General features: G+C 46.7%; 1 long non-coding RNA gene across 1 annotated transcript in view; it reads right to left on the reverse strand.

Annotated features, from left to right (window-relative positions):
• Nucleotides 1-1,587: 1,587 nt before the first annotated feature.
• LOC119400765 (uncharacterized) overlaps nucleotides 1,588-22,221 on the reverse strand; it is a 28,785-nt gene continuing 8,151 nt past the window's right edge. Inside the window, exons 2-3 of the long non-coding RNA XR_005185213.2 lie at nucleotides 9,201-9,302; nucleotides 1,588-1,714 (exon numbers count right to left, since the gene is read on the reverse strand). This is a non-coding gene — a long non-coding RNA (uncharacterized LOC119400765). The remainder of the gene's footprint in view (nucleotides 1,715-9,200; nucleotides 9,303-22,221) is intronic.

Genomic DNA, 22,221 nt, shown 5'->3' on the forward strand with positions numbered 1-22,221 from the left:
TAGCTTGCGCTGTCAGGATCCGATGAACTAAGCCTGTGCACTGCCACTCTGCTGTATATTTGCGCTGCCATCCTGGGCATTCTCACGTGTCCCTCGATTAGCGCTGTCAGCACGGTGGTAGTGACGACTTCAAGGATGTGCAGATCTGCATGGTGCAATAGTGAGGAATTAGGCCTGCTATTCCGCCGATTCCACAACAGCCAAATGATGTGTCCGTGCAACATCGGCAGCTTTATAGCCAGGTGGTGGTCATGTGCTCTGGCGACCGCCTTGCGCAGTGAGGACCGAATTAACGAAGCTTGTGGCTGGCCGCTCTGATTTATAGATTTGCGTTGTCTTCCTGCCCAGTCCCACGTGCATATCGATTAGCGCTATCAGCCACCTGATAGTGACGCTTTGAAGGAGGTGCTGATCTAGAATGTGCAACAGTTTAGAATTACGCCTGCAGCTCCGCGGCTGTCACTACTGCCAAACTCCTGCATAGGACGTGCATCATTCCGGATTTTTCTGTGTTTCTCTAATTGGTGGGCTTGATAGAGAACACGCAATTGTTCATACACATGCGCATAACACTGCGTCATGAGCCGTGTTTTATGAGCCGCCGAAGCTTGGACGAACGACATTGAATTTCAGCATTGAATTCTTCCCCGAGGTGCAGAAAAGATGAAACATTCTGAGGAAGTATTTTGGTGCTACAAGAAAAAGTTGACCGCATCGCTTTATCCCCTACAGGTGTCACTGCTTATAAGAGGACAGGCCACCACCCAACAAAACTTATGACACACCTTTTATGTTCCTATTTCGAGCGCCGAAATCTGATCGCAAAGTTAGGTACCACATGGAAGTACCACATGCTCACCCCTGATTGGCACGACAATATTCTAACATAATAATTGATAGTGAAACGGGGCTGCTATGGTTTTCGTCCTCTCCTTTGTCTTCTGCTTCCCTCGCTGGACATTTGGGCCCAGCGCTCGCTGTCCGGCTGCGCCCAATTGTCCGTCGTACGATGCAATACCTCGGATGAGCAAAATAACCAGTACACAGCCAGAGGGACAGAGACAGCGACAAAAAATAATAAAAAGAACATTTCTTGCGAAAAAGTTTTTCGACGAGGCACTATTCGACCCCGTGCACACACGATCCAAGGGCAGGCATCGTAACCACTCGGCTGTCCAGGCAAGCTGGCAGAGCAAAACAGCCTTGTATAGTATCTGGAGTAGTATAGCAAGATGGTTGGAAAAGGAAGAGGATGAAATGAAGGAGGTGGGATAGTAAGGCATAATATAAAAGAACTGAAAGACAGAAAAAACAGGAAGGAAACGAGAAAAGCGAAGAAGAAACAAAATGCAGAAAATCAAAAAGAGAGAAACTGCATCTTCATTTGCGTGGAAGACGGCAGAACCTATAAAAGATGTGTCATGACGCGAACTCAGATTTACACATTTATTTTGCAATACACTTTGCAGATGCGATCACTATAAATAATATCCTGAAAAGAAAAATAAGCTCGATAAAGTTCTAACGCGCACAAGCAAATGCATAGGACAGCTATTTGTGCCTAAATAACACTTTAACTTACCATTGCACACAGAGTCTCCTTTGTTAAAAAAATATATGGGTGAATCGCAGTAGCTTGCGAACATAACTTTGCAGTCAGGGGGAAGAGCTCCTTCGGCATCACTTTTAGCCCACAACAAGCAGACCTGTTTATCTGTAAGAGAAGTCAGACGATAACACTTCAAGCTGTAGGGTTTTGCGGCTATAGCTAGCCCTGAACCCTTTAGAGATGAGGCCGAGACCCAAAGAGACACATCTTTACTGGTACAAGCCTCGGCCGCCACTACCAGCTGCCAGCAGCTGCCGCGTGACACGAGCGCACACGCGATAGTTGTCGTCTTCTACGCGCTCACAGCCGCGGAGCGCCCCCATAAAGCATATATTTCGATGCTTCAATGTTCTGCGCTAAACTGAGACTTTCCTGTAGTCTGCGTTAGGTTATTGTGGCTTCCAAAAAGGTATTTCGCAGTACCTTGCCATCGCATGATATTGGTAATATCAATAACGTTCCCGGATAACAAGCTTGCCCGAACTACTGGCAAATAATTAAGAACACCCCTTTGTATTCCATGGACAATCCAGTTTTGATCAAAAGTTAGATAAAAACAACGACAAAGAGCTGTTAAGCTCTTCCCTAAGCCGGTTCACATGATCACAAAATACTGCGCCTAGCTGTGCTCTCGCCCCGCGTTGCCTTGGGCGACAGCATCGTTCGCGGCGGGCCTGCGCCTGGCGTCTTCTACCCCAAGCCACATAACGGCAATTATGGAGGTGGAGCTTAGCTGTGATGTCAGCGGCGAGATAAAGTTCGTGGTCACCGCGTCGGCGGCAAAACACTCGTTTTACTAGGAGTACAATATCCAGCTAGAGTAACACTTACGAGGAGCATGCGGCCAGCTGCAACAACCACTTCAAGAGGCCGCAGCAATAGATAAGCAGCGAAGTGGTCATGAAGGCACCGCAATGAAGAAAACGAATGTCGCTAACTTCCTATGGTAGTGTCCCATCCCCCCCCCCCCCCCCGCCCAGACTGTTTTCATTTAAGAGTTCACATAAAAAAAAACTTCAGTGTACCTAAAAAAGCAAAAAAAAAGCAATAGAATGCCGGACGAGTGTAATCTTACACATTCCCCTGATCTGCGCAAATGTGTACAGGGGACACCTTGACCACCATGTTAGTACGTACTCCAAATAATATTGTGTTCCATATTAAAACAAAGTTGAGTGGCAATTGCTCCTGTGTAGACACCATCGTTAAGTTGCTGCATTTTGGAGCACGTCTTTGTGTATTCTACAAAAAATACTTGTTTCATATGCTTTAATGCGGGTAGTGCATACTGCTCTTTCTTTTTTATTCTTGCAGCGAAGCTTTATATGTCAGAGGGGTTTGCCCGTTTCCGTGTTAAAACTCCTTGCCCATGCATGTGCCATGGAAATTGCGGAAACCACACTACTCATCAGCCAATCTTTATGGGTTGGAAGTTTCAAACGCCCGCTCACTGCGCAAATCACATGTCCTGATGTCCGATGTATTTTTTAACAGCGAACATATTTAGCAAATCATTCCTTACGAGTCGATCTAAAAAACTATTAATATATTAAACGTGCGTGTGCCAAGAAAATTCGGTAAATCCCACTACTAATTGCTGGTCTACTAAAATTGGAGGAGAAAACTACCGTCATCGAACAAGTATGTGCCACTGTGCATTCTATCGGAAAACTATCATCCTCATGAACGGGTATGTGTCACATAAATTGGGTCAATCTCAATGCTCACCACTTCTCCACTAAAAATGAACAAGGCAACAGTTAGTCCAACAAATGGCTGCGAAGTGACGGCGGCGAAATGAAGGCCGTTACGGCCGAACTTAGTCACGGCAGGTTCTGGCATTGCCCTGAACGGATTAATACTGATGTGCCCAGTAGTATATTTTGCCAAGGCACTCTGACGTTCTCATAAATCGTAAGCCACGTACATCATGAAATCATTTCCACCACTCACGCGTGGCACATAGCCGCATAGCGCGGCCCCTGTTTTCGAATATGCACCCGAGGTGATCAACAGTATACACAAACTGGAATTTTTAAAAATCGCATGCTTCGGCGGCATTGCCGATGGGTGCAATATCTCGATGGAAGCACAAAAAAAATAACGCCAGGCCTGCGCGCAAAGTGCTGTACAGTCACAGCGAAAGCTGGAAGAGCGGCATTTCTAGAGCCTGTTATAAACTCTCTTCGGACAAGTAAATTAGCAACGTTCTCACTGCGCCACAAATAATCTTTTGTTAAGGTGGGAAGCACCCACTACGACATTATTCGTCATTCTGTGGAGAAGCGAACTACATCTGTAAGGCATTGTGTGCACTTTGTTGATGCGACGGCTGATGGCGATGAAGAATTATGGCTGAGCCCTTTGTAATGGGTAGGAAGCTTTAAACGACCGACTAGTTACGTAATTCGCATTGTGTGACGCCCGGTCGTTATTTCACTCTCCCACCACGCTATATAACCTAGGTTAAAGGGACCGACAACTGATTTTTCTCGACCCAGTTTATTACGGCGCGACAGGAAGCTCACCCTTCGTAGCGTTTGTAGCTGCAGCAGTTTATCCGAAAAGCACGTAGTTATTTTATAAGCAGTATTTTTCGACCTGAAAGGTTCCAAACACGCATGAAGCCTTGCTCCAGCAACGCTGAGAATTGATAGCGATACCACTAGCCCTTGTGAATGCTGTCATTGTTCTGCTTTCGCAGGAGTTACTGTAACTGTGCTTAACCACCTTTATTTTGAGCTTTCCAACCATTTTTGAAAATAGCAAGCGGTTACAATGAGACAATGTGGCTTTACACACCTTCCCGGTATTTTTACAGCGTTGTGTGCGCCTGCGCCTGTGTCATGAATGGCTTGTCCCGGCGTCGTTACACTCTCGATACCCGAGCCAAGCCGAGTAATCGAAAACGTGACAGCCCATATGCACGGCCGCACTGAGTAGCAGTTCGCGTCATTTCTTAGACGAGGTTTAGGTAGCAAAACTATGTCGCTCCAAAATCTTAGCGACCTGGAAACTGCGTGCACGGTTGCATGAGCACGCTGAAAAGTTGCTCAAGACGCGCTGACGAACATGGGATCATTACATCATGCGAAGGCAGCGCCACTTTAATGCATACTACTAACGCAGGCCTATATGTACATTATTATGGAGTAATACCTTTTAATATAAAGAAACGAACACTATTTCAATACTAACAATAAAATCGTCGACCGCGTACACCAATCAACGGTCACGTGGCCGTCTTCATCGAATCATTCATGTTTTTCCGCCGGAGGCGCCACAGGTCATTTTTCGCGACTTTCAATAAGAATTACAAATATAAATCCATCTCTCACGAAAAAAAAACAGGGTTGGTTTGAGCCAGTGCAACGGCCAATCTTTACATCAGTGGTGTCACCTCATTTCATATTCTGGGCAGTTGTCGGTGCCTTTAACGTGAGGAAGAGAGAAAGAGAGAGGGAAATATCTTTATTGAGACCCTGGGAAAATGGATCATGGGGACCTTGTTGGCTTCCTTGGCAACCAATAGAAGTGCAGTTGCGAGGAACCCACAACGCTATAAACCATCATAATTTTTGTGAAGTAGGGAAGCAGCCACCATGCCATTTTTCTTCACTCTGCGGGGAATCGTGGTAGCCGCTAAACACCTGTAAGGTATTATGTGCACTTTGTTGATGCTGGGTCTGATAACGATGACGAATTATGCAAGAGCCCTTTGTAATGGGTTGGAAGCATACAGCAACCCACTCGTTGCGCTATTCGCCTTGTGTAACACCTGGTTACAGAATTCATGTTGTGTGAAGCCTGCTTCTTATTTTGTTCTTCTACCACGTTACATTACATATGGTAATGTGGTTAATTCCCGATATGAAGCCGGTGCATGGTCTTTTCGAAAAGCAGCTTCGAGCACCAGCATGGCTTTGAGGTAGGGCTTAGGTTAGAACCCCGTTGTATTCTGGTAATTGTTTTCACTTTTTAATTATTTCGCGAGATTACGGTTATGGACACCGGCGGCGGCGGACAACTACGGCGCCGAAAACAGCCCGTCTTGTGATCTCATAACAGCTTTTGCTGCCAAAAAAGTAAACATCACCGCTTGGGCCAGAGTTGAATCCAGGCCTTCTGCATGTCAGTCAAATAAACTGCCACCTCCATTTAACAACTTTTTATTAATAGTAAATGATGTCTCCACAGAATAACGCCAATGCTTGAAACTGCCTCTGATTAATAACCAATGACTGGAGAACGCCTGTTGTGGTTACAGTGTTTGCTATCCGCATTTATACTAGTGAATGAAACCCTATATATGACTAGCTATGAATCCACATGCTATTTGCCGCGAGAACGAGGGGAGTCGCCCCATGGCGGCTACACGCTGAAGCGCGCATAGTGTGGATTGCTCCCTGCGTCGTCTGCTAGCCACGCCGTGTTTGCATATGCGCGTACGTCCTGTACGTTCTCAAAGGGCGGTTTGTTCTGTTATGTTAGCGCGATTTTAACTGCTCGTACGTATACCTTACATGGTGTACAGAAGCAAATGGGCTTGCTCGGCGCATGCGCATTGTAATCAGATGAGTGATTGCGAATTTCGAGAGGGCTGTGTATTGGTGTCGAACCCTTCGTTCGCCGGAATCATTTCCGTCTTGATGCCGCTTTCTGGCTCAAGCACATCGGAAAGTGTGCTTGGCATAGTCCCAAACATGAGGAGCACTAAATTGTATCTGAATGCAGCGTTTTAGCGACTCGGTGGTACACAAAAACGAGGCTCATGCACTTTCGCGTTGATGTTAGGTGTATAATTACGGCACTGTAGTTCATGATGAGCTTTAATTGCGCTTAAGATGCCCTTTTATTTTACGGTCGTGGTCCCGCTACAGAGAAATATTTCTATCGAGTGAATTCTGAGACTTCAGTACGCAAACCGTCCCTAAAAAACACACAATGGAATGACACGGCAGTGATAAAACGGAGTCGCCGCGCGCAATTTTAACTTGGAGCGAAATTTATGCAGAACCACGCGTGTGCTTAGCCCGACGGCGTGCCTTACATTTACGTCGTATAATTTCACGCGAAACTTTATCCTTCTTTTTCACATTATCTTGAGCGTTTGTGTGGAGTTATAAATTGATGGAAGGCAGCGGACATTATTACTTTGAAAAGAGACACTTATTATATAAAATAATCGGACCTTTGTTGCATCACTGTCGTGCACGTAATCAATCGATGAAAGCTCTGTGCTCAATCCTTACCTGCGTATGCGTATTCGCGTGAACAGTGCTATTGAACTCATTGCACAAGAATATGGGCTAGTGTACAAATGAACAAGTAAACACTTAAATAGTTCAGTCGTGCTACAGCAGTGCGTAGTACACAGAACACAAGGTAAAAACGGACAGAGAAAACCAGAAAAAACATCATATAATGCGTAAGCGCAGACTGTCATCCAGGGCGAGCATCCCTTTCATCGGCAGATTGCGCATCTCTCACAAGTAATAGGAACGTTGGATAATCTTCGTGCATCGATTCAACAATGCGGAGTGTATATATTACCAGCAAGCAGCAATCAACGCATTTTATTCGCCGACAATCAGCTGAAGCTGCTCACAACGAAGCGCCGCTGTGTGCATTTATATACGCGCCTCCGACCGCCTCCCCACACTAACGCAGCGACGCTGCTGCCACCTATAGGCCGATGTCGCGGCCAGTAGTGAAGCACTGCACAAATACACCTACGGCAGCAACTTCTGATATTTACATCATCGTAGCGCAGCGTGCACTGAATAATTTAAAATTTAGTATGTCAAGAGGTTCAAATTGGTCATTGGCTGTGTGGAAACTGTTATTTTTTGAGCCAGATATATGAGCGAAAATAACTTTGACGCACCCGAAAAGCTATTTACCGCTTCCTACAACTATCTGGCTGAAAAAGCAACAGCATCGAGCAAAACATTTTCTTGAGCGGTCGTAAAGTCTTCCCTACAGCCAGATTTTAGGCATATGCCTATAATTTTTTCTTACACTCTTATCGCGGCATTTTGATATATGAACATAAATTAGAGGCTTAAGAGGGCTTTTATAGTGTTTTTATAGTGCCTATAAATGCCTATTTTTGGCGTTCGTGCCTGCATGGTTATAAGTACCTATAAATGCCTTTTTTTTAAAACAGGCGCCGATTTGAACACATTTGACCTCCAATTTCGCTTCCCGGTTGCAGTTTCAGCCCGTTATTAAGGTTACCGCGCGACATTGACTGTTCAGAACTCTATGGAGTTCAACCTAGTCCTCTCGGTCAAAAAAAAAACCGCTAGCAGCAGTGAAATGGGACGCGCGGACGAGCATCTGCTGCCGCGGAGACATGGCGCGAGCACTTGGCGAATGTGAAATCGTGGAGAACCGTCAGGGGAGAGTGAAGAGCAAAAGAAGAATGAAAAATGTAATGTGCACGCGGCTTTTGTTTAGTTTGTAATTTACTATTTAAGGTGTTCAGCGCCAGGGGAGAAACTTTGTTCTGTGCCATTAGACCAAGAAAATAGGAAGAATTCCCTCATCTTGTTCTTTTAGCGATATAGATGTCTGCTCCTGCTCTACCCTTCTCAATCATGCCGAAACGAAAGGCACAGAGGTGTGAGTTCATTCGACAGTGGACACTTGAGTCACCATGCTACAGGAAAAGCGGAGTGACCGTGTTCTGCAAAGCGTGCGTGATAAAGGACAATTGCACGGCTACGTTGAGCTGTATTAGATTCGAAACATCTTAAGGCGGAGTTTAAACCGGTTGGTGGTGTGCGGCGTGACCACCCCTACTGCGCATGCGCGAACCCTCTCCACACATTCATCTCCCACTTTCCCCATTTCCCACGTCCAACCCTCCTCTCCCATTCCCCTCTCATATTCCCCTCTCCCATTCCCCCTCTCCATATCCCCTCTCCCACGTTCCCCCTCCCACATCCCCCATCTCTCTCACTTCCCCCTCTCCCCTGTTCTCCCTCTCTGCTGCCCCTCACCTCTCCCACTTTCTACCTCTCCACTACTCCCCCCCTCTCCCTTCCCTCTCTCCTCCCCCTCTCCACTTCCCTTCTGAAACGCGGGCTCGACATGCCTTAACGCTGCTTCGCATCGCCTCATGCTCCCCTTTAGCGGAGATGGTGTGATTTTTTGTTGTTTTCTTGTCGCAAACAGATGTGGCGCCCGTGTTTCTTTGAAATTATATGGATTTGTGTAAAAATTTAGTGTACCTGTATTTCCTACATTGGAGGCCAAACCGTTGTTTTGCCTGCGTATCTTTGGCGCCTAAAACGCACTATTTATTACCTAAAAATCCGGTCTCTAGTGGTCACTCTGGCCAAGATCAATGACGTGCGAGTCTCTCTACGTTAAGAATGTTATGCTACGAAAGGGGGTTTGCTAAGTTGCGCAGTTCAAATGTAAAATGATAGGGCAAATATAGCCAGGGAGCCAAATATAGTTTTTCGACGGCAGAACAATAAAAATGTGGCCATATGTCGTAGTTAGTACCTCGGTATCCCTACATAGGTTTAAGTGCTAATTTGATATAATTAAAATATAAAAGAGCGATCTAAACACATACCATTTGCATCGGAGCGTTTGCGTTGAAACGCTATAATTAGGCATTTGGAACTCGCGTGAATTACATCAAAGGACTCCGGCGCTTGTGTTCGATTCTGATCGTCTGTAATGAAAGTAGTTGCTTCTTTAGAACATGTATTGAGACATAAGCCTATTCGTGCACGCGGAGAAAAAAATTATGCAACAATTCATGATGAAAAATTGATGTCTTGAAGTTATACACGCATTAAGTAGACCAACCCTGTAACCTAATATTGATATTAGATGACTAGACACGACATAAAACCGTAAAATCACGTTATTAAAACAAAGGCATTTGACGCAGGGGTCCACCAAGACTTCACTGACGTGTGTCTGTCATGAATATGACGTTACTAAAATGCAATGTAATGGATGACAAAGAAAAAAAAAGTAGAAGAAAAGGTTGGTCCCCGTGGATCTAACCCACGACCGACCACCTCTCGGTTCGCGACCATGGGTACCCGGCGCTCTACCCACTGAGCTACAGACGCACATGCACGAGGCTACACATAGGCGCCTTATATCTCTCACACATTCTTGCTTGCATAGTGATCTTGGTTTGCCGGGCTAGACAGGGCAGGCGGCGTGGAGTAGTGCCGCCGATTGGGAGCGGTGAAGCGAAGAACTGCGTCACGACATTAACGGGCGCTGTCGAGATTGATCCGCCGATGACGCATTCAGAACGTCTCGATGTGAGCGACAAACGCTAACCGCGCAAGCATCGGGAACTCGCCCTAGAGGCGCTTACGTTCTTTTCATTTCGCTTGGTGTTAGCGTGTGGCGGCCCGTTGTAAGAGTAATGTAGCTTCCCCCTGCGCCAGCGGTGTTTTTCCACCGCCTAATGCGTCGAGTGTGGTAGCACCAAGTACTACAACTGCTTGAATACGCGCTGCCGAAAGATAACGATGCCAGCGGGGCGTCAAACCTCTTCGCGCGTTCAGGCTACAAACCTCTGCCTCCTGTGTTGCAGAATAGCAGTGCGGCAGTGTATGCATGAGCACATGCGTAGGTTTCCATATTACTCGGGAGCGCCCACGTTGCCGTTTCTCTCCTCAAATAAAGACGCTTGCAAAGAGTTCACACTACCACGCACGCTTCTTTTTTAACACGAAAGTGTTTTATGCCGGGGTCCACCAAGGCTTCAGTGACGTATTTCCGTCACGGGAATGACGACGAAAAAATTTACGTGATCAGATTGCAAAGAAAAAAGTTCCGTCAACGAGCATCGAACCCACGACCGCATGGTCCGCAACAACAGATGCCGGGCACGCTATCCACTGCGCCACGGTCACATACTCTAAAGGCTTTACAAACACGCCTTTTATATTTGCCATTCTCCCGGTTGGCGGGGTGGTGTTGCCATCTGGGAGCGGTAAAGTAAAGTAATTCGTCATTACTGTAGCCTCCGCTATTAGCACCAGCAACGCGCTACACGTCCATCCTATTCGGCGCGTTTTCAATAGAAGTTCAATTTTGTCAATGCCTGAACAAACCGCGAGGTGGCGATCTCAGCCCGAGCGTCGTGGAAGCGTCGGCCTCGCTCAAAGCATCACGCTAGTCCAAACTAAAAATAGCTCTGCGACGCGCGCCTGCCTCACCTGGCTGTAACACCGCGTTCCCCGCTGGCGCGCTCGACCCGAGAAAAATTGCGGCCGGGCTACCGGAGCGGCACGACGCGCTTTGCGCTTCTGTCTAGTCCAGCCATGGTGTTCATTCACATTCTAACATGCCGCGGAATGGCGACCAAGTTCTGCGTTCGATATGCGACGCTCTTCTGGCTATCACACCTCGTTCTCTGATTAAGCTTTCACCGTTAACTACTACAGCTACCACAAGGGTTTGTTTAATCATTTAACATGGACGTTAGTCGTCGGGATGGAGATGTACCACCAATCAATAAAGTGGGTGCATACACGTAAAACGGTGCCATAGCTGCCAGACATCAATATACATGGTGGAAACTGTCTTATATCTATGTACAGTAACATTCAGTTACTTCTGTAAGGGCACACTTTACTTTCGTGTTATTCCGATTGCTTTGACGGAGGGATCAACCATGTTTTTTGTTATTTTTAGGTAACTATACTCGCGGACAACTTTCTGTGGCAATGAAGAGAAAGCTACGGGGGCGGAGCGTCTGCACATGTACTGCTACGCGAAGTAGTACGGTTTGGCGCGCATCTCGTAACACCGTGGAAAGTGATGGCTAGCGTTGCATTTCGAGGCAAACGCTCCTTAGCGTCTAAGGTACGGGTAGGCAGGCAGGCAAAGAACTTTATTATTATCCGGAGGCGGCGCTCGACCTCCTTAGGGGGTGACACCGGTGGGCCACTCCCACGACGGGACGGGGAGGTTAAACTCCATGGCCATGTCGCGGGCCCTCTGGATGACCCTAAGTTGGTCTTCTTTGTCTTGGCTAGTGAGCAGATAATTCCAGTCCGCCTCTGTAGAGGGAGACTCGCTGCTCCCGCGCAACGCAGGGCATTGCCACAGCATGTGTTGTAAGGTGCATTTGGGGTGGCCACAGCGCGGGCACCCCGGCTCTATGCCATCCATGTACTTGGAACATTTTAAAGGCGATGCATACGCCTCTGTCTGTAACAAACGTAGAGTGACTGATTGAGCCCTGTTTAAGTGTGGGTGCGGGAGTGGGTGCCTCCGCCTCTCCAACTGGTAATGTTTGCAGATTTCATTAAATGTTAACAACGGATCTCTGAAGTACCAAGTAACGTCCTCAGCCTCCGATTGGTTCTCCCCGACGTGGAATGTGAGACCTCGCGCCCGGGAGTGAGCCAATTCGTTGGCATTGAGGATGGTTCCGTGTACGTGTCGGCCAACGTGTGCCGGGAAACAGATGATGTGCTTTTTGTCTGACCAATTGGCAGCAGAGAGAACGCGCGCTGCTTCCCGACAAATCGAGCCCGTCATGAAAGCCCGTGCGGCTACGCGCGAATCTGTGTAAATGGTGGTGCGGTCGGTGGCAGCGAGAGCTAGTGCCACAGCGACCTGCTCGGCGCGATCAGCGTTCGAATTTAATAAAGTCATAGACGACAAGTGTTCGCCTTTGAGTGTTGTGACTACCGAGACAAAGTGGTCCGTATTGCGCTGAGTCTACGAAGGCCACGTTACCCTCCATAGCGGCTGCGGTACGGAGTAGGGCTCGCGCCCGTGCCTGACGTCTCCCCACATTATGTGTGGGATGCATGTTACGGGGTATCGGGGATACTGTAAATTTCGCGCGCAGCTCTTCGGGGAGCTGTCGCGGGCTTCCTGGGGTTACGGGAGATTTGAGTCCGAGGTGTGCTAGTAAACGTCGCCGAGCTGCAGTGGAAGACAGCCTTACAATTTGAGAGACTTTTTGAGCTTCTACAATTTCGTTGAATGTGTTGTGAATGCCTAGTTCGTTGAGCTTGGTCGTGCGGGTGCTGCCCGGTAACCCGAGCACCTGTTTAACGCACCGGCGGATGATCACGTCGAGACGGCGTACGTCTCCTTTTTGCCACAGGTGGGCGGGAGCCACATAGTTGATGTGGCTCATGAGGAACGCGTGGAACAGTCTGCGGATTAATAAATTCGATTAATTAATTTAGCCATAGCTTCGGCCTTCTTGGAAATGTGAGTGGTACTGACGTCGTTATGGCCGTTGGCCTGAATGACCATGCCTAGAATGCGAACTTGGTCCACCGTGGGGATCGGTGTACCGTCCGCCGTCAGGACGTTGATCTCCGCGTATGCGTCTCTGCGCGCCTTGTATTTCGGGCTGTAGAGTAGTAATTCTGATTTCTCGGCCGATAGCGAGAGGCCGGCCTGCCGTAAGAACGTTTCTACCGTGTTTACCGCTTCTTGCAATCGCTCCTCGATATGGCCGTCGCTGCCGCTCGTACACCAGACGGTGATGTCGTCTGCGTAGAGGGCGTGACCGATGCCGTCGATCTGTGAGAATTGTCGCGACAGAGCGCGCACGGAGAGGTTGAACAGGAACGGAGAGATCACGGCCCCTTGGGGTGTGCCCCTCGGTCCCAGGTTAAGCCGAGTTGGATTGTAGCTGTCCTGTCACGTAGGAACGAGCTAACGTAATTGTAGAAACGCGTGCCTACGCGTGTAGAAACACAAATGTACATTGTACAAGACCGTACCGTATCAATGCATAATAAACATCAACCACTTCTGTGAAGACACGCTTCACTTTCGTCTTATGCTGAATCCTACGACGAATCAGCGATGTTTTTCTTCCTCATTTCACCAAAAAACGTGATTTCACACGAACAGATAAAGCAGGTGATAGTGCGTAGAGCTTTGGATAATACACGAGGGAATAGAGCCCTCGAACTGAGGCAAGAAACAATAATTTTGCAAGGACTAATCGTTAAATGCCTACTGAGAAGAGATTTTTTTCTTATACATATATTTGCTGAACGTTTACGAGTAGAAACCACCAACGCCGTGGTCTGTGTCATGTAATCGTCCTGTCATTTTAGGGGAGTATTTTCATGCTTGTAATCGTTATCGAAGCACCCCAAAAAAGAACAGTTCACTTGATCTTTAACGTAACACGTGTGCAACTATAAAAACATGACTGGTCCCTCTGACATAGGAATCGGTATAACACGAAAGCGAAACGTGTCTTGAAAGACGTACCTGAGCGTTTGTTGTACATTGTCTCCGTACAAGGGCGAAATTATGAACGTTATAGGCACAATTTGCAATGTCACGCGAACGACGGCAAGGAGCTCAAAACTCGCAACGCGCTGCTCGAGCAGAAAGGACGCCCGGAAAGAACATGAACAGGTTGAGCGCAAACTAAAAACTGTCGCAGCTCAACCGCTAAAGCGCGCTGCTGAAACGCAATTCAGTCATACAACTTACAAAGTAGCCATCAATTCGTAGCGCTGGTCTTCCACTTTCCCATCGTACCCCTCCCAGCCACCAGCCGTCAAGAAGCTCAACGTTTCACATGATGGGGGTTTCGCTAACTAATGCTCGAAGTTTCTTGCCCAAAAAAAGAAACGTTGGAAGCAGTCGTCAGAGACGATGACACTGACCTTGTCATTATCACAGAATTATGGCTGAACTGGGATATTGAGGATAACGAGATTTTAAACAACACGTCATATACCGTTTTTAGGCGGGACAGGTCCGATCGTGAAGGCGGTGGGGTCTTTGTTTTTGTCAACCGATCTCTGTTCTTTTCCATCGTATTTGTTGTAAGCCAGCACGAGATTCCTTGCATCAAGATTTCGCTACCGGCAAGCACGAACACACTGATGCCAACGAACCTAATTCCATCATATCTGATATAATCTCCCACTTTCCTCGTGCTAATCTTGTGCAATGTGGCGACTTCAACTTTCCGGATACTAATTGGGATAATTGCCTCGCATCGGCCCGCGGATCCAAAGATTCTCTTGAAGTCTTCCTCATGTACAGCTTAAGCCAAGTTGTTACCCCACCTACTCGAGGTAGTAGCATCCTCGATTTAATTCTAGCTATCGATAATGAACAATTTAATTCCTTACAATGTGTCCAAGTTGTTAACGACCATAACATCTTGCTTTTCAGCATAGCCATAGAGCTCCCTGATCATCTGCCCTCAACCAAGTACATCCGAGATTATAACAATGCAAATTTTTCGGACATTAACAATCAGCTGGAATCTTTTTTCGAAGGCTTCAGTTGAGCAAAACTAGAAAGTATAAGGGCAAACTTTCGTCTCTTATTGATGCATATATTTCTCTCGTGCGCATTCGCGGAGATGCCGGGAGGTCCTGGTATGCCAATAGCCTCGGAAAGCTATCTAGAAAAAAATCGTATTTTCCGTGAACTCAAGCGAAGTAACAAGCCGCAAAAATGGGACAGACACTTTACGGTGCTGCGTGAATACGCCGGCTTACTGAGGAACTCTAAGCGTGAATATTTTCACATTGACCTTCCGAGCATTCTGTGAGACAACTCTTACAAGTTCTGGAACTCATTGTCCCTAAAACGCACCTCATATCATAGTATAGCGCTTATTCATTCTGACGGGTCACCTGTTCCAGGGGATGAACGTCCTAATGTCACCAACTCCTATTTTACAGCGAAAGCTGTTATGAGATCATTTCACCGGCCGTTTTTGGTGCCGTAGTTGTGCGCCGCCGCCGCCGGCGTCCGTAACCAGTATCGCTCGAAATAAGAAAAAAAAATTCCAGGATGGAACGAGGTTCGAACCTGGGCCCTCTGCGTGGGAGCCCAGTATTCAACCTCTGAGCCATGCCGGTGCTTGAAACTGCTTTGCAAAAAGGTCCTATACAGGCTTCATGTCGGGAAGGAACCACATTAGCATATGCAATATAGCGTGGTAAAAGAGTAGAATAAGCACCAAGCGTCGCACAACGCGAATTCTGTAACCAGGCGTCACACAACGCGAATTGCGCAACGAGTAGGTTGTTGAATGCTTCCAACCCATTACAAAGAGCTCTGCCATAATTTTTCATCGTCATCACGCACAGCATCAACAAAGTGCGCATAATGCCTTACATGCGTTTAGCAGGTACCACGGTTGTCTGTAGAATGACGAAAAATGGCACAGTGCCTACTGCCCTACTTCTCAAAAATTACAATGATTTATAGCGTAGTGGGTTCCTCGCAAGTGCACTTCTGTTGGTTGCCAAGGAAGCCCATAAGGCTCCCATGATCCATTTCCTCAGGGTCTCAATAAAGTCAATTCTCTCTCTCTCTCGCTCTACATTTCTCCGGTTAAAGTGTGTTATAAAACAAACTGCACATAATCGCTTACATATGGTTCCTCGCTTCTCCGCAGAACATCGAATAATGTCGTGCTGGGTGCTTCCCAACTTACCAAAAATTACGCTTTGTGGCGTAGTGGGTACGTCGCTAATGTACCTGTATTAGTAGCCACAGGAGAGTTTATAACGGGCTCTAGAAATGCCGCTCTTCCAGCTTTCGCTGTGACTCTGCTGCGCTTTCCGCGCAGGCCTGGCGTTTTTTGCTCAGTTTTCACTAAAGAACCCATTGCCAATATTCCTACGTTGCCATCTCATAATTTTTCGACAATGTCAGAGGTTATTATAACTATTCAAGGAATCGCGAGCTTCATCGACAACCTCGAACTTTCCAGTGCACCAGGCCCGGATGGCTTAATGGCTATAGCATAAACGCACCAGATCGCAATCTAGCCGCTCCTTCCAATTTATTTTCACTCACTTCGTCACATCTTCCACTATTCACAATTACTGGAAAATCAGCCATGTGGTACCCATACACTAATCGGGTAGCCGTTTCAATCAATGTAATTACTCATTTCTCAAGAATCTCCCTTCATACGGCCTTTAATTACTCCAATAAAAAGCCTTTCAAGCCTTTTTTGAGAGCAGTATTCTTGAAATTGAGCGTTAGATTACGCACTCAATAAAGAAGCGACTTCTTTTGAAGTTTTCTTGAACGTTTGTGCATTGTTTGCACATATAATACATGGTAATCCAAGACATAAGGTGAACCTTCCAAAGGCTAGCGTAAAGCCGTCTGCCGATACATGGAAGATCAATTCCCAGTATATTGTTCTTTTTAGAGCGCACGTGAACAGGCCTATGCAACTCGGAATAGCAATTGTCTGTGTTTACGTACAGCGGAAACAGGACATATATTCCCACAATCTGAAAAGTATTGGAGCGACACGATCTTTCTCGGGGTATTGGTGCTACAAGCAGGCTCGCTGGTTTGCCTCTCTGCACTGCACATGTGTACATCGCACATCCAGCAATAACTTTCATCCCGACTTGTCCGCTGCGAGGTATCCTGAGGTCATCTCCATCTTCGGGACGCGTCATTTGTGCACTGCCATGAAGGACGCGCCGATGGCAGTCACAAGCGAGACGTTTAGTAAAGTCATAATGCGGAGGCAAGATAACATGATGTTTCACTGTTTCTTGTGTTAACTCTAGCCTAGTGTTCTTTCCTCAACTGTAGTCGCCTTTCCGCATTAAGAAACGGATGAAGTGTTTGACACTCGGCCGTTGATTTGAGTTTTCTTTTTTCGAGTTCATGAATCTCTTTCATGCATATATCTTCTTGTACAAGCTTAATCCAACAGTCACCAGCCTTGTTCCTGTATTTATATCTTATGCAGAATAATATCTCTCGAAGGCGTCCGTTTCAGCAATCTTTAATTCCTCCTGTCCATTGCAGTGCGATGGAGGATTCAGTCCAGAAACTCACTCCCAATTCCGCTCAAAGGTCTTGAGAGACCTAATAATGAAAATCACCAACCTGGTTAAAAGTAAAACTCCCAGAAGTTCGAATCTGGCCAGCGTAAATTTTTATAAGGATGTTGCTCCTGATTTAACCCAAAGAAGAGTCGTAGAGTCGCGATTATTCCACGAGACATACCTCAAAAGCGCGCAGGCTCTGTAAGCTTTCTCACTGGCATCACAATATAGGTGTAGTCGCCTAGTTCGATCACCAGGCGAAGCATCTGCCCTATGATCGATGGTTGTCGCTTGAATATTGTCATGGGGTCATGACGTCAACGAAGGCGGCAGCCGGCGTGTTAGACTAAAGGCTTCATTTGAGCAAATGTGTGGCCGGGAAACGGAAAGTCAAACTACAGCAGCGCACAATGTACACTGATAGCGGCGAAGAGAGCGTCGGCCGTCGATAAAATTGATCATCACTGGAACGCGCCGGCTTTTGTACATCACACATCAAACTTTCCAGTGTTATAGCTTGTGCGTGTGTTAGCTCTGGAAAAATCGTAACTATTGGTGTTCTGAAGCATTGTTGCGTGGTCTGTGCTGACAGCTGGTAACAGTCTTTGCGCGCGACATCCGAACAAATAGAAATAAAGTTAATTAACACATGTGGCAATATAATGCATCCCCAAACACCAGCTACAGCGCTGTATACGAATATCTTCTGGCAGCTCATCATCACAACCAACTTCCGTTTTCAACAGCTCTTCAAATAGTACCTTCACTTGTAAAAGGAAATGTGCTAACACCCATATTGGCCGCGATGCTCTTGATGCCGTCTCTAGCAGAGACCTCTGGTGCGTTTTTTGTTCTGTCTGCAAGAATCCATGCGCCGATATTAAGGCAATCGTCATAACATCTGTTGGCGGGTTCCATATGGATCAGAGTACTTTCACAGAACCCCAAGGTTTGTCGGCTTGCTAAGTCACAGCGAAATATTTACGCAGAGCCTTCGCATTTGACGCCTATTTCCTCAGACGCATACCTGCCGCCTCCGTCATAAGACTGGCTTATCTGTAAATTTCCTCAGTTTCTCTCTCTTAGAACTCCGGTGAGGAAGGTCTGTACATAAAAAGACTCAGCTGAAATCTTGACTGTGGTCTGTATTTTACCTCGTTCAGAATTCTCGTGTTGTCCCAAAGTCGTATTTATTAGAAATGGACTCGCTGCGGTTTTAATGGCGACTCTGGTCATCCTCTACTCCTAAATTTTAGGTTCCGTAATTGCTGTAGCTAGAATGCATTTCAACCAGAGATACCGCAGAGCGTCCCGGTCTTCCTTCCTAATACTGATCTGTAGAAAGGCTTTCCCTGCATTAGTCGTTAAAAAGGTTTCATCATCATTATCATCATCATCAGCCTGTCTATGCCCACTGCAGGGCAATGACCTCGCCCATGTCCCGCCAATCAACCCGGTCCTGTACTTTCTGCTGCCACGTTATACCTACAAACTTCTTAATCTCATCTACCCACCCAATTTTCTGTCTCCCCTTCACGCGTTTGCCATCTCTTGGAATCCAGTCAGTTACCCTTAATGACCACCGGCTATCCTGCCGAGTAAAGCGATTTAATTTATCATTAAATCGCTGTCGCTGTCGTCTGTATATTTTACTCCTTGTAATATTCTTTTATATCATCATAATAAACTTATTGATTGATTGATTGATTGATAAATCAGATGACCAGAGCAACCATTCTACCCATCATATGAAGACCTTAACTTAAACATTCCTTTTAGGAAAAAGAGGTGAGTTAATGTACTGACGCGTCGAATACCACACGAAATCTGCTAGTCGTTGAGTCGCTTTGTACGACGGCATGATGCGGCATATAATAAATCCTAGATCGTATCTTGTCACTTTTGTCAGGTTCTATGGGCGCCCATTCAGTGGGTCCCGTCTTCATATAATTATCGTCGACTCGTATTTCACTGTGAAAACCCGATTGCGCTTGATACTCATTCCGATAGAGAACAATCTTTTTAAAGCTTAGCCTCAATTACTGTAAAATTTCCGCCTTCTTTGAATGGGAGGGCATCGGCACAGCGACCGTCTTCAATGCTGTTTTCGCTCACACTCTTCCAATGCTTAAGCGTTGAGTTCTGCTACGCTGTCGTCCTCTGCTAAATATTCAAATGTTCTAAAGTTTCCACAACTTTCGAATAACATTGTCACTTGTTTCACATCATGTGTTCACACGTAGTACGCTGACTTGCGTGGCTACGTTGACCGATGTGCCGAGGAATATTGATACTTGAAACATCCATCAGAAGCTGGAAGCAAGAGAGGCCAAGTCCCTGTTACAGGATCATCGTCGAATATTTTCTGTCTTCAATTCAGACAAGTGGTGTGGTCGAAATAATAAACATACTGCAGGCACAGCGGCCATTTTATGCGTGAATAACTTACCAGCGATTGGGAACCCATTGCCTTTCTCCCTTATGAACTTATGGTTCACTGGTAGCAATAGTACGTCGTTGGAAATTAAGGAAATATCTATAGCTTGGATCAAGTCATACACACGGTCGTATTGACTACGCAGTCGAAGTTCTATGACGCGGCGTATCCTTGAAAGAGTTCCTGTTGGTCCCAAGATGTTGCGACTCAGGCCCATTTCCTTAGCTCTTTGAACCCGAGCGTCTCCCAAATATTTTCACGCATGAAGGTACGTCGCCCGCCACTGTTTACTATGCCACGAATGTAGACACAATGCACGTGCCCTATAGCCTACATTGGAGAGGTTTCCAACAAGACTTCGGTGCCGAGAATAGTGTGCGGCGTTGTATGTAGGCTGTTCGTTGTGACTGTACTTAAGTAAGAAGTTCAGCCGACTTCAATATCGCGTCATACGTTGAGGACAGATATTTTCCTTTGAAATTTCTGCATTTTACCTTCCCGCGGCATGTTTTTGCACCATGACTTTCCAGAATGCAACGAAAGAAGCGATTTTCAGTAGCCAGATTCTTCAGCTTTCCTTCCCTGCTTAAATGTAGGTAGAATTACCGGTAGGATGGTTTATTAAACAACCGACGATACACGCCCCAAAGGTGCTGCTGTTGGTGGCTGACACGACGAACCACTTTTATCTCCAGGTCCGGAGTATCTCTTTCCTATACTTTCAATGTTTCGGCTTCGCTGGCGGCTTTCTACTTCTTGCAGTCCATCGTAGGTGGCAATGTCACCGTTGCTATAAGCTGTCCCGTGGGAAGGCGTACCGCTGGCCAGTTCCCGGTGGTGTCCAACAGCGATGTCTGTGCTTTTAAGCCCTTAGTAAAATCACACCATCTCACGCTAAAGGGGGCCATGAGGCGATGCGAAGCAGCGCTTTGGCATGTAGAGCCCGCGTTTCAGAGGGGGAGTGTAGAGGGGAGGGGAGAGAGGCAATGGTGAGAGGGGGAGTTGAGAAGGGGAGTGTAGAGGGAAAGGGGAGAGGGGGACGGGAGTGGAGAGGGAGAGGAGGTGTGCGGAGAGGGCTTGCGCATGCGCAGTAGGGTGGTCACGCCGCACACCACCACCACCACCACCGGATTGAACTCCGCTATAAGATGCTTCACATCTAATATGTCGATCATATTCGTGCATTAGTCGCCGAACTAATCTTTAAGCCTTCCAACCCACGAATGTGGCATTAAACAAAATCGTACATAGTCCTTAAGCCATGGACGTCATTGGAGCGCGTGACATTTCCAAAGCAGCACAAGTCGGGCCGATATTCGTTATACGGCGGTTATTCGAGGCACAGTATCGGTCCAACGTGGCCGGCAGTGAGCCATTATTGGCTGAGCTGCTGAATTTGGTCGGCAATGCTGGGCCGGTTTTGCTGCCCTTCATCGAATGTTGCCTTTTCGCCGGCAATATTTATCCCGGTTTGCCGCCGTCCCGCCGATATCGGCTGAGCCAACGGCTTTGATCGACATATATTTGAGCGGTTTTGTCGTTCTTCAGCCTATAACGGATGAGCCGTTGGCGTTCAGCGGCTAGTCACAGTCACAGTCTTTTGCCGAAAATATTCGCCCTTTTTTGCCACCAGTCTGAGCTCGACCTCATAATTGCTTCCATCGAGATAAGTGTTACCGAAATTCTACCAATTTATTCTCTGTATCAATCATACGTCTAGCGTCCTACGTACGTGATTCATTGCCGCAACATCACACGTGTGCATTTCTGAGCAGTTTTGCTCGTATGCTTTCTTTCTTAAACGCGGGGTACACTTGTAATGTATTATATGATCAGACATAGCGGCTAGATAGATAGATAGATAGATAGATAGATAGATAGATAGATAGATAGATAGATAGATAGATAGATAGATAGATAGATAGATAGATAGATAGATAGATAGATAGATAGATAGATAGATAGGGCCTAGGGTCACGAAGCAATGCGTCGAATTTAAAACACAGGGGACAAAATACCAACGCTAAACCCTAGCAGTGCCAGTAAACATGAAAGTCGGTATCGCATTCATCAAGTTCCCGCAAGGGCGAGTGAATCATAGCGAGAGCAACACATCGGAATGTGAAAGGAAAAACGACCAGCAGCTCGAAACATGCAGCAATGTGGTCAAGCACAAATGATGCACTAAAAGAATACACAGAGGACGAGCGCAAACTCACATCTGTCACAGCTGGGCACTTGCATCGGGCTGCTCAAACAAAAAGAAGGGTGCAGGAAGACACTGCATGGGTAAATACAGGACGAGGGCGTACTAACAGCTGTCACTTGTTACTTCTTGTTTGAGCAGCGCGCTGCAAGTT

Source organism: Rhipicephalus sanguineus, chromosome 7 (assembly GCF_013339695.2).
Source record: "Rhipicephalus sanguineus isolate Rsan-2018 chromosome 7, BIME_Rsan_1.4, whole genome shotgun sequence".
Classification (NCBI taxonomy): Eukaryota; Metazoa; Arthropoda; class Arachnida; order Ixodida; family Ixodidae; genus Rhipicephalus; species Rhipicephalus sanguineus.